We start from the raw sequence: 13,073 nt of genomic DNA, 5'->3' as shown, positions 1-13,073 counted from the left end.
AGTAGAAAATCCATAACAAATTGAATGCAGATGTCTTGTGCTCTGGGTGAATGATTTGGGGATGACAATGTGCAACATATGTATCATTGTTGCCCTCTGATTGACATGCTTTGAAATTTTGTTATAAGTTATTTTCTTCTGCTTCTTTTTATTTCCTTTTGTCTTTGAATACAATGGACTTGAAAAGAGAAAATCTGTAACAACCATTTATATTTCATTAAACAGGCTATTTTTCCTACAAGTGTAATGATAGTCATATATGTATATAACATACATATGGTATTACAACTTCCTCCAGAATAGTGTTCTCAACTCACTCAATAGCTGAACATGCCATTTGTCTCACAGTATTCACTATAAAGCATCATGATTTCTAGTAGTTGAGACATAGAAGTACTAAAACATACTATATTTAAATTCCCATTAAATATAGCTTTTAAAGTTTTTATGAATTATTAAAAGTTGTCATCAGAAATATTGCATAGAAAACAAAACAAAAACAAGGCTTAATTTTCGAAGCAAAAACCAAGATACTCAGTTAATTCCTATACTGTGAAATCACTCTAATTAAACCTTTAAGATTTTTACTATTACTATTATAACCAAAATAAATGTTTTTGTGCTTATCATAGTTTTACAAGTTGGGTTTTTTAATCTGAACAAATTTTTAATCTTAAAAGATTAAGAGCCAAGTGTGGTAGCACATGGCTATAATTCCAGCACCTAGGAGGCTGGAGGATCCTAGGAGGATGAGCACGAGTTCGAGGTCAGCCTGGGCTACACAAGCAAGTTCAAAGTTGCTTCAAAAAAAATTTTTTTTAATTAAATTTAAAGAAGATTAAGAAATGGGTTTCCCCATAACATCAAACTCTTTCCAACTTCAAAGTACTCATATTAACTATTTCTAATGTTTAGTATGTAGTCAAACTGCCTTTTATCTGCCGCAGAAATACTATTTCACTATTTCCATCAAAACAGCAATATAACAGAATCAGGAATATTGCTACTGTTAAATAATAGGACTCACATCCTGTTGCCCAAAATGTAAACCCATCTTATCATTATGGAGAAGTAGGCAATAGATGCCTTTTTTGACATTAACATTGCTGAGCATTACCCAGTACGACGGAATATGACACAGGCATGTAGTAAGATGCTCTACAATAGTGAAGCTAACAGCTGCATGACCAGCATGGATGAATTTCACAAAAATAAAGCAAAGAAGTCACAAAAACTGGAAACTTCACACAAGTGAAGTTTTTTAAAAACTGGAACAGCCAAGTATGATGGCACATACCTACAATTCCAACACCTGGGAGGCAGAGGCAGGGGGATCACTGCAAATTCAAAGTCAGTCTGGGCTACAAAATGAGTTCCAGCTCATCCTAAACTACAAAGTAAGACCCTATCTCAAAACGGCAAAATAAAATAAATATTTTAAAAAGTGAAACAAATTATATGATGTAAAGATTCAAATTCAAGAGGCAAAAATATAAAAGAAGTAATTACTGGAAACCTGAACAAAGGAGTATGCTCAGGTAAATGGCACTTCTAGGATAAAAGCAATATTATTGTTGTAGTCAGGGTTTGCAAGGAAAACAATTTAATTCAGGACACATAATTTATAGTATTATTTTCTAATGGTCACCCAGAGTTAAATACAAAAGAAAGAGTGCAAGAAATCTGTCCACCCACAAATCTGTCCACCCACTCAGACCCAAAGAATCCAACTGAGGGCCTGGACCCATGGCAACACGCTGCATGAATCCAGTTGAAGACCTAGAGCCCATGACAATGGCCCCCAATAGGTTCAACTGGAGGCCCAGAGCTGACAACAATGTCTCAATCAAGTCTGTTTCACAGATCTCCCCTGGAAAGGCCCAAAGGTGAGCAGTAGAAGCTAGAAACCCCATGCCAGAGGAATAAAGGATCTGTGCCAGTAGGCTGAAGGATCTGCCCTGAGCCAGGATGTGATACTCAAAGAGAGAACTTTCCCCAAAAGTACCACAGTCATCCTCAGCCACATTGAGATCCCGAGGTCCCAAGGTCCTCCAATGACAAGTTCACAACAAGAAGCCAGCATGACAAGCTTCTCCAGGAGATTGAACAACGTATCATCTTCCCCACTGGAGCGAGGAAGCGATACTCAAAGTAAGGACCAAGGCTCCCCAAAGTGAATCACAGCCATTCTCAGTGACAATAAGGTCCCAGGCTTTTCTGAGGATGAGAACAGCCAAGTTCATATCAGGAAAGACAAGCTCCTTCAGGAGAACTAACAATGGTGCCTCCTGCTCTCCGTTTTCCTTTTTATCATGGCAGCAATGTAGGCGGGCCATGCAACCTAAGCACCATGCTGATTCGGTTCAGCTGGTATTGTATGTTGACCACTGGTTATTAATCTACCACACTCTACTCCTTGATCCAGGCTCTTGTGAGATGGGAGGTTCTTTTGTAACTATGCTTTAAACTTACACAAATGTTTAATGCATCCTCTTTATGTAAGCATTTTTAAAAGAAAAATAGTCAAGAATAATTCAACCAGTCAGGGTTTTGTTTTTACGACTACCTGCAAAAGTTTTAGAAAGCTGCCAAACAGAAGTGTACCATGCTCACATAAACAAAGTGCATCAACAAGTGAATGTTAAAAATCAGACTCTGACTCAACCTCAAATGTATACGTTCTCATTCAGTCAATATGAGATGAGATCTGGTAGTATGTATTTTAATATCAATAAAAATATACTCCAGATAATTCTTATCACCAAGGAAGTTTGGAAAATATACTTTACTTCCGTATATTACAAATCACCTGAGGCCTCAGATAAATATAAATATTCCCAGGTCACTCCCCTGGTAGAGCATAAATGCTGATTTTTTTTATATGTCCCGTTATGTTAATCCTTATGATCAAATCAAATCTGGAAAACTGATAAGCAGCATACCAAGTCATCACTCATAAACTAACAAATCAATGGGTAATGACAGAGTGTCAAACTAGAGAAGGAGAAAAAAAGAAAGAAAGAAGATTCCAAACAAAAGCTCACTTCATGATTCTTTAAAAACCACTGTTGTCAGTACCATACATAGATTGCCAATCCCAGCAACTAGCCACACAGCAAATAAGAAAAAGACAATTAACAATGAAATTGTTTTCACAGCTATCAGACTCTTAAACTCTGTTTAGGGAAAGTTGGCAGAAAATTCTAGTTTTTCTTGGTTATCAAGAATGCTCTTCCCCATGCACTTTAAAGCATCAATCTACTGATTCACAATGTTTTACTTTATGATGCTTCACACAAATGTCACCTCCATCACTATAACCCAACATTGCTAGGAAACCTGATGTATCAGGCACTGCATGAGGCATCTGACATGAATGTTTTCCCTTTAACTCCTTAAAACAATGGCTAAAAGCAAAACAATGTGAGGAAAATCGTTTCTACTATCATTTCAGTTTCCCTATTTTAAGGGAAATACATAAATACTACTCAGTTTCTATACATAAATACTAAAGTCTAACTGCTTAAATAACCAGTTCCTTTACTCATAATCTCCATACCCCATCCTTCATTTTTAATTTAGGTACAGTTCCTGAAAAAAAGCTGAGCATTGCTATGACAAACAGAAAATGTAGGTGTATATGCATAAAATCAGAGTATGTAATGATAGAGAAATGTTAAAAAGAAATTCAGCATAGAAAAAAAAGTAGATGGTACCAGATACAGTTATACCATAATTATTGCTGACTGTAACACTGTTTCTTTAAAACATCACCCCATAGTATTATTTCTAGATTTCTTTTCTATACACTACACTGTCTCCTGATCAAGTGTCCATAACCTGTTTACGTATATACCATGCTTCACTCCTCAACTTTTCCCACTGCTTTTATTTATCAAAATACTCATTACTTTCTATAATCCTATAATTTTCTTAATCGTTGATTATTGTTTAATGCCTGTATTTTCCATAAGCATATATATTCCTCAAGGACACAGAGCTTTATTTTATGAAACAGTTCCAGATCCATATTAAATTATAAAATGCCTTCCAACATTTAAAATAAATTGAATCTGGTCTAAATATAAGTATTGCAGATGACTGAAGATTTACCAGATATAAAAGTTACTGTGGTTTCTCTTAGAACTTGACATACTGAATTTAGTTTTTAAAATTTAACTGCAAAGCCTTTAAGGAGACCTGTAACACCGAGATGGGAGTTCCAGTATCGGTTCCACTACTTTATTGACTTAATGCTATTTTAATTAGCCTCTTCCTACATTGCTACATTATGATTGTTCCTAATACTAAAAATAATGCTCCTTGGAAGGTATATAGAAACATTGATTATTCATAATTTCAACATTTATAGACAACATAAATCTTTTTTGTGTTGCATTTTACTTTCATAGGTTCTACTATATCCTGTTCTGTATCTCACGTTTAGCTCCTTCCTGCTACTTAGCTCCTCTGAAGTGGCCCAATTCACCCAAAACACCAGGCCTTCCACATACATCTTAATGGACTGCCATAAATTCTTAAAGTCTAAACCCTTTCTACATTACTCATAAAAACTCACAATGATTCTACTTCCCTGGTCCAACCACAACTGATAGTTTTTGCCCTGCATATTTTACATCATTAGTATCATATTACATGTATTTTAACTGGAAGTCTGTCAAACATTTTTCCTTATTAAAACTCCTAAGTACCATGTTAATAATTACTTAGTTCTGAATTATTTGGCTAAATCTTTGTCTATGCTCTTACTACACAACAGTAATTAACTATTGCAACTACAAGTAGTTCTATAATAAACACAAATCTCTATTTCTTTGATTATCTTCTTAGGATTGAGTCTTAGGTGTGAAATCACAATATTATTTTAAGGTTTTACACATATCACCAAATTTGTTTTCCAGAAACTGTTCCTGTTTAACTTTCCCTGCATGGATTATCATTTTCTCTTTTTTTGTGAAATTACAAATAATAAAAATGGCAACTGTTTTTCAAATGCTTATTGCACTACACTCAGGGCTAAGTACTTAATATATGTCATTTCTTTTCTTCTTCATAGAGATTCACGTGTAAGACAATAAAGCTATAATCCTAACTTACACCACATATAAGAACTAAATACAGAAAACTTTTAGAAGAAAACACAGAGTTAAATCTTCAAGGTCTTGGATTTAGCAATGAAGTCTCAGGTATAACACCAAAATCATGGGCAAAACTAAATAAATATATTAGATTTCATCAAAACTAAAAACTTTTATGTATAAAGAACAATAAGAAGATAAAACACAATTCACAAAATGGTTGAAAACATATGCTTGCTAAGGCTCTAGTATCTAAAGTACATAAAAACACTTATGACTCGGTAACAAAAAAGATAAAAGTACACAATTTTTAAAAAGGGGCAAAGACCTTGAACATTTTCTCCAGAGATACATAAATGCCAACAAATATATGAAAAGACTCAGTGTCATTAGTTGTCAAGGGAATGTAAATCAAAGCCAGAGACAGATAACACTTGATAGCCACAGGATGGCAATAACATTAAAAAAAAAAAAAAGAAGAAAACAACAAGTGTTGGCAAAGACATATGGAAACTGAAACCATCACACGTTGGGAGTGTGAATATAAAATGGGTTAGCCTCTGTGGAAAATATCTTGGCAGGTTCTCAAAATTCTGTAAGACTCAGCAATTCTACTTTGGTATTGATGCAAAATAACTAAAAACAGTTAAACAAATTATTATACAGGAATGCTTATAGCAATGCTATTCACAGTTGTAAATTCACTGGAGTATTATTCAGCTGTAAAAGGGAAAGAAGCACCGATACCCACGGCAACATGAATGAAGAAGTCAGGCAGTAAAGGTCACGTACTATAGGATTCCATTTACATGAAATACCCAGAATAAATAAATCCATAGCAACAGCAGATTGCTGACTGATATGACTGTTGGTATCAGAAAATGAATAGTAACTGCTTAATGGGTACAAGATTTTATTTTGGAGTGACAGAAATGTTCTGAAACAGGAGTGGTAAGTTTTTCCTTTCTGAAAATCAAATGTGAATTACAACAACATGTGATTTAGAGAAATTATTCTTCAATTCTTAAAGAGGTGTTTTATAGCTGAATAAACAAGTTCAACTCCTATTTTCACTCTGATAAGTTCACTCAGAAATATTCATCTATCACTAGTTACTTTTTTCTTTTTTTTTTTTGTACCAGAATCAAACTTGTGACCAGGCACTTGCCAGGCAGGTGCTGTGCTGCTAAATTACATCCCCGACCCTTATTACTAGTTTCTACTGGGATTATTTCCCAGTCAAAATCGATTCCCTCTGTAAAGTTTAATGGAGTATCTTGATCATTTGAAAGTGAACCTGACTACAGTCACACGCAGTCAGTTAAACTTCACCAAATTTCTAAATCCTTAGAAATGATTCTAAATCAAACTTTTAGAGTTGACCTTTCTCTTATATCAATGAGAAAATACCACAAAATTTCAGTTATCAATTTATATTAATGTACCTATGAACATTTAAATATTTTAAAGTTTTATGATAAATGGAGCACTTTAAAATCACAAAATTACCAATCTTCCTCAGGCTTTAAAGTTAAAACACTGATTTTCTTAGGATATATAACTGAAATAACTAGAAATAGCATGTCTTCCTTTCAGAGGGAGTAAATATAAAAATGCCTGATCACGTTATTCCCTGCATAACATTCCATAACAGATTAAATAGCTTACAGAATAACGTTCAAAACTAAACTGTGACTTGTACCAGGTAAGTCACCTATGTCTTCCATTTAATCGCTTGCCATTCCTCCAGCCTTTTTTCTCTCTAACCCTATGCGCTCTCTTCTCACAGGCTCTCATTTGCTTTCTCTCATGCCACTACAGGGCTGCACCGCTAATTTAACTTCATTACTCTTTATTCTTTAAACTCCTTAAATTAAGGAAGACACATTTTCTGTTTATTAGCTGCTCGTAAAACAGAAAAAGATAAATGACTGTGGTATGACTGAAGTATGAATAATTACTGCTATCCATTAGCTTACACTTAAAATACCAGGGCTTTATTTTTCCAATACCTAATGGTAAAGAATGAAACTACATATTAGGCTGAAGTTGGAGGACTGTAAATTGGAACCCACCCAGGGCAACTTAGCAACTTAGCAAGATCCTGTTCCAAAATAAACATATAGAAAGGACTGGGGATACATCTCAATGCTAAAATCCTGGGCTCACTCCCTACTAAGTGGGAAAAAAAATTATAAAGCAATCTTATTAGTAAATAGCATCAAACATAACACTAATTTTGCACTTTTTTTACACATCTAAGGTTTATTAACTTAAAAGTGTAAATTTAGCCTAATGCTTATTTAATAGTTCACAATCAGCTGTATTGTATCTATATTCCTAAAGTGAAACCTTAGCAGATTTTTTTCATTGGAAAATTCTAGTCTGATTTATGAGGAAATACACTAACAGAGGAAGTTACTTTTGCAAACTCACCCAGTTTAGTAACAGACAAGTTGAATGGCACCCAGCTTCCCTAATATTGGTGCTTTAGATACAATAGTAACCTTGTTTCCATTCCAACATCATAGTTTCATTTCAACTTCATCGTTTCCATTCTAATTACAAGTGTACAATTCACAGTACCTTTTACTTTTTCCCTAGTTTCTATTTACTGAGTAATCACTTACTGCAATGCACAGATTCCTTTAAGATCTAGCTCTTGTGGTGACACAACTTACTCCTCATAAACATTCAATGTGCACCTACAGTTGCTGAGCAAATGATTTTGAAAGTTTTTCAGTTAATCAATATGGGATGACAAAAAAGGAAATCATAAAAATTAATCTGACGACATCAAAACAATACACATTCAACATATAATGAATAACAGTACTCAAAAATAAGTCACTGCACTGAGAGGAAGGGAAAAGGATGAGATAAATATGAATAAGATACAGTCCCTTTCTTCCAAGTCTGCACAATTACTTGCAATCTGGTATCTGCTCTTATTAACTGCCTTGTATGACTTTCCAAATAATAAAACAAGAATACCTAACTACTACAATGAAAATATGCTTCATTTGTCTCTCTAGAAGATTAACTCCAGTGTCTCTTTAGTTCACTTATGTACCATATGTGCCTAGAACAGTGCCCTGACAGGGAAGGCACTTAATAAATATTTGTTGAATGAATTAATGCCACAGTCCATAGATTAAGTAGGAGAATTGCACTGATGCTACTCTCCGATTTTAGTAACTCCACTGTGCTTAAATATGAGGCTTTTCCTTGTTTTAAGAGACACACATGGAAGGTAAAGATAAACAGCATCATGCTTGCAAATTACTTTTAAGTACTTCAGCATAAAATAAGCGAATGGGACACAACATTAACAGGCTGAAAATCTAGAAGTCCATATATAGGACTTCATACTCCTCTCATCATTTTTCTGAAGCCTCAAATTACACCAAAATAAAAGTTTAAAAAGAAACAAAGAATGTTATAGAAATACACAAATAGTAGGTTCCCAGTAATGTTTCTGATTATGATATTATAGAATATGTAAATGTTTCCTTGTCCAGCGAATGTGTGACACAATATTTGTTTAACTGCCCTATTGTTCGGGCTTAATATCACAAAGAACTAAAAATAACTCAGAAATGGATAGATTTTACTGCTTAATCTATTATCATGCTCTATCCAATTACATAAAACCCCAGAAAATCTGCCAAGACACCTATGGGCACTTCTCCCTGGTCCTGAGCCCTTTTTCAAGTATAAAGGATATCTAGATGTTTTTTTTTTTTTTTTTTTCTTTCTTACCATAAGCGCTAGGGTCCTATGTTTATATTCATTTGTTAAGATGATGGTAATAAAAACATCTCAATTACTATCTACCCCTTTGCTGGCATTTTTCATGTACTAACTACAACTTTCAGAACAACTGTCAAAATTGCTATTATCATTATTATCATTTTACAAAAGAATCTCTACTTTTCCCACTGTATCATGCATCTTCTCCTTTTATCCCAATCTTGGCTATAACGAGAATACACTCATTCCTGGTGTGCACCCCTACAATGTTACTCAGAGAACCATCTCATACTCTGGTTTTAAGTTTTCCTATTAATCAATTCTGGGTAATGAACAGGAGATAAAAATAAATCTGGACATATTACAACAATTCGACATTCAACATATGTTTACAAATGCCTGACAGTATAGAAAAATCAGAGCATCTTTCAAAGTAACTGGTGATTAAAGTTCGTAGCTTGGCTAGGGATGTAGCTCATTAGTACAACACCTGCCTAGCACATGCAAGGCCTCTGGCTTGCTCCCTAGCACAACAACAACAACAAAATTTGTTTTCTTAAGTTTAAATGGGTCTAGCTTCCAGTTTACCATTTCTCTTTTGAAATAATAAATGGGAGCCTTGTAGGTTACAAAATTTCCCCTCCCCACTATCACTACACCTATCCCCTGTTCCCTCACACAGGTATCCTATTTCCCTAGGACACAAAACATGCTACAGGGGAAAATAATGGTGCCTCCTTACTAAATAATGGATTTTCAGTTTTGAGAAATTTCAGGGGCATAACTACTATGGGCAATTTCCTCAGGATGAGTATATGATCTCTTCTCTTATGACAGAATACCCAGAGCTTCCAGTTTTCAATTTACCTTGCTAAAACTGAAAAACTCAACTCCCAAACTAATTTCCCTTCATCCTCTCATGTCTTAAATCCTTCTTCTACAAACTCTTTTGTGTATCCATATTTCTGTTATTTGCACGTCTATCCTCCCAAAAATGTCTTAAACTCATACTCACGTTAGTTCCCAGTGTCACTGTCATCTGTACCCTTCCTTACAATCATCATGTCCTGTCTCAACTGTTTTAACTAAACTCCATCAAATTCCTACCTAAAGGCTTCTACTTCTCCACTGAACATGTTTTTCCTAGATTAATCTTCATAAAAGGAGGTTCTTCTCAATTAAAAGTCTTATACATAATACTTTGTCTGGCATTTAAACATCACCATAATCTGTATCCATTTATCTTTATGTCTATTCCTGAAACAAACAACCTTGGCAAATGTACTTTGTTTTCTTCACCTTTCTACATCTTTTCTTCAGCAAATGTCCTTATGTGGAACCATCTTTATTCTTCCACTTTCCACTTGCTAAGTCTTTCAAATTGCCACTCCTCAATGAAAGGATCAAGGCTAAGGCATATCATTTACTGAACATATTCTATCTAGTGCTCTACAAATTATTTTAATCTCCAAACACTATGAGAAAAATAAGTTCATTGAGGAGGTGTTTATCCAGAGTCAAGAAAGCAAAGTCATTAATGTTACCCAGCAAGTAAAAAATACAAAATAGCCAACAGTACTTTGTATTTTTAAGTGAAATATGGCACAGGCTTTATATAGTTTAAGTGTTAGGTTTGACTCCTGACTACACCACTAAATACCTGTATAAAATCAGCAGGCTATGTATGTGAGATGCCTTATCACTTACCACATCAATGACTGTGAGAATTATGTGGGATAATATAAATTAGAAATATATTTGACTCTTGACAATACTAGCTATTATCAATGTTTACGCAGTGTAAAAGCTGTGCAAAGCTTAACATGCTTATTTTTAAGTACATTCAATAAATACCCACAGAACACCTAAATTTTTATATTGATTAACCATCATGCTTTATTAAAACAATTTAGGGCTCCCCAAAATGCTTGAAATGACAATTAACCTCAAACCCTTCACTATTAAACTTCCAAATCAAGAATGTGTCCACACAATTTACAGTACACATGAAGATATCAAGCTATTCAACTTCAAACAAGAGAAAAGTAAACACTACATACATTTATGTTATCATTCCTGACATATACATTGTCAGTTGACAATGAGACAGAGAAGTTGGCAGTCATAACATAGAAATGATTGCTCTTATCCAACCACTTGAAAATCAACAGCAAAAAACTTTGATGCTTAATTACGTAACGAACAGTTTATTTCACCTAATCCCTACTACTTTTTCCTTGTTTACATATAAGATTACACTTCACTTATTTTTCTTGTATCAAAAGTGCAGTTGCTCCTTGGAGAACCACAGACTCTCAAATTTGGGATCCAGTATTTGGAAACATTTGTCTTTGGTGTAATACATGATAAGGCTTTAATACACATTTTTTAAAAAACCTAAAACAACAGCCCCATGAAATTTATTTTTACTCCGCAAGTCATCCTCTGCTAAGTTTTTCTTGTTTATTTTCTTGTAATATGTTTAGGCCATTACACTAAGTTGAATCCAAAATCCATTTATGAGTCCCTGTGGGCCCAGCACTATACAGCAGAGCACAGTTCTTAACTCCTTTCTAACCATCTCAGTACAATGTTGTTACCCTTACAAAGAACTAGCTACTCAAGACATTAAAAACTGCCCGTAAAACAGATTAAACCCTTGAAAGACCTTCCTTAAATCTTGAACTGCTTTGCTCCCCTCCTGGAACTCCTTGAAGGCAGTTTGTTTATTTATACTGTATCAAAAACTGCACATCATGGTTGAAAGAACGCATTGGTTTTTATGAGCCCCGCTGCATCACTGGCAGTCCGACAGGTTTGGGGCAAAAATAAAGGATTGCAGCAGCTGCTCACGTTGCTGAAATTAGGGTTGACACTAAAATGTGGGGAATGCTCTATAGCCAGATTAGTACGAACTAGAAGAAATTACCGAAAACAGCCAGAGAGCACACAGTGGTTGCCCGCAAAGCTGCTTGATTGCTTCTGGAACACTATCTCTTGGCTTGGTGTCTGCCCACTCCCTCTCTGGGACAGAGCTCTTTTATCAATTCAGGTCAGCCCAATTAGCCTCCTGGCACAAGTGGTGACTTTAGGAGGGCAGGGACCTCATCTCTGGCCCCGGCTGGGTCACGTCCTAGCCTGCAAGCTGAGCTCTGAGAGGAAGAAAACAGGGGTGGGGTGAGAATGAAAGGAAGTGACTCCTCATGTTTTTTTTACCCCAAAGACAAGACAAGCCCCACAATTAAAGTCAAGTGACTTGAACCGAGCGCTTTAAGGCCAGTGTTGGACCAACATCTCCCCAGGCTCCTGACACCTCAAAAGGGGATGTGGGAAGCAAAACAGATAACCCGGCAACTTTGGCCACGTCCAAACGCACGGAATGCAGATGCGGGGGAGACTCGGTTCTGCAGGGGCAAGGCATTTTTGCTTCTTTTGCAAAAAGCCTAATTCACTCGGCTCCATGCTGGAGAGGAGCTGCAGGGACCTCAGCTGTGGGGCCCGCTCTAAACTCCAGGGCCTGCGAGGGGGGAGTGTTCTCGAGCGAGGCCCCCGAGGACGACCCTCGCCCAGCAGCCGCAGAACCTGACAGAATCTTACCTGGAGGGCTGACCCCCGGGACACAGGCTCGCCGGCCTCGTGGCTGCTGAAGAAGATCCTAGCTTGAGCTCATAACTGAATATCCGCACCAACCCACAGCCCCAGTCTGAGCGGGGAAGACAACACCAGGGCGAGGCGGAAGTCCTGCCCCACGCGCCTCATTGGCCCGCACAAGAAGGCACAGACGATCCATTGGGCCGCCGTCTTGCCTGTCATGGCCCCCTTTCCACTCTCATACCTAGTCGCGCGGCTGTTACCCCAAGGCTGAGAGGATTGCCCAGTCTGAGAGCCTCCTTCGCCGCGTGATCTCTTTCCTGGAAGGGATTAGGAGGGAAGGGTGGGGCGGCCTTCTGGAGAAGTCGAGCTCCGTTGAATGAGTGCATCTCAATACGGAGAGGGCCGATTAGAAGAGAGGGTTGTTTGTGGGACCCTACTGCTGACCATGTGAAACCAAGAGCAGAGGGCATGAGTTCCTTAAGGCTGGGGACTCTAGACCAGTGCCAGTGGCTCTGGTTGTTGGATCCAAACATTCTGAGACCTTGCTGGTTGTGCCTGGGCAAGTTTAACTCTGTCTCCCATATGTGGCTTCTTTGCACCACATGCACAAGGCAAACTAAAGAGGCA

General features: G+C 36.7%; 1 protein-coding gene across 3 annotated transcripts in view; it reads right to left on the bottom strand.

Moving 5' to 3' along the window:
- Nucleotides 1-12,632, bottom strand: part of Rnf13 (ring finger protein 13) — a 148,506-nt gene extending 135,874 nt beyond the window's left edge. For all 3 annotated transcript variants that reach the window (XR_010047618.1, XM_063249168.1, XM_063249169.1), the window contains exon 1: nucleotides 12,450-12,632. The gene's annotated coding sequence lies outside the window, so the exon portion shown is untranslated. The remainder of the gene's footprint in view (nucleotides 1-12,449) is intronic.
- Between the last annotated feature and the right edge of the window lie 441 nt (nucleotides 12,633-13,073).

Source organism: Cavia porcellus, unplaced genomic scaffold, assembly GCF_034190915.1.
Source record: "Cavia porcellus strain 051 isolate PalLab524CR breed Dunkin Hartley unplaced genomic scaffold, mCavPor4.1 scaffold_5, whole genome shotgun sequence".
NCBI classification, from domain to species: domain Eukaryota; kingdom Metazoa; phylum Chordata; class Mammalia; order Rodentia; family Caviidae; genus Cavia; species Cavia porcellus.
This window is presented reverse-complemented; position numbering and strand designations above follow the sequence as displayed.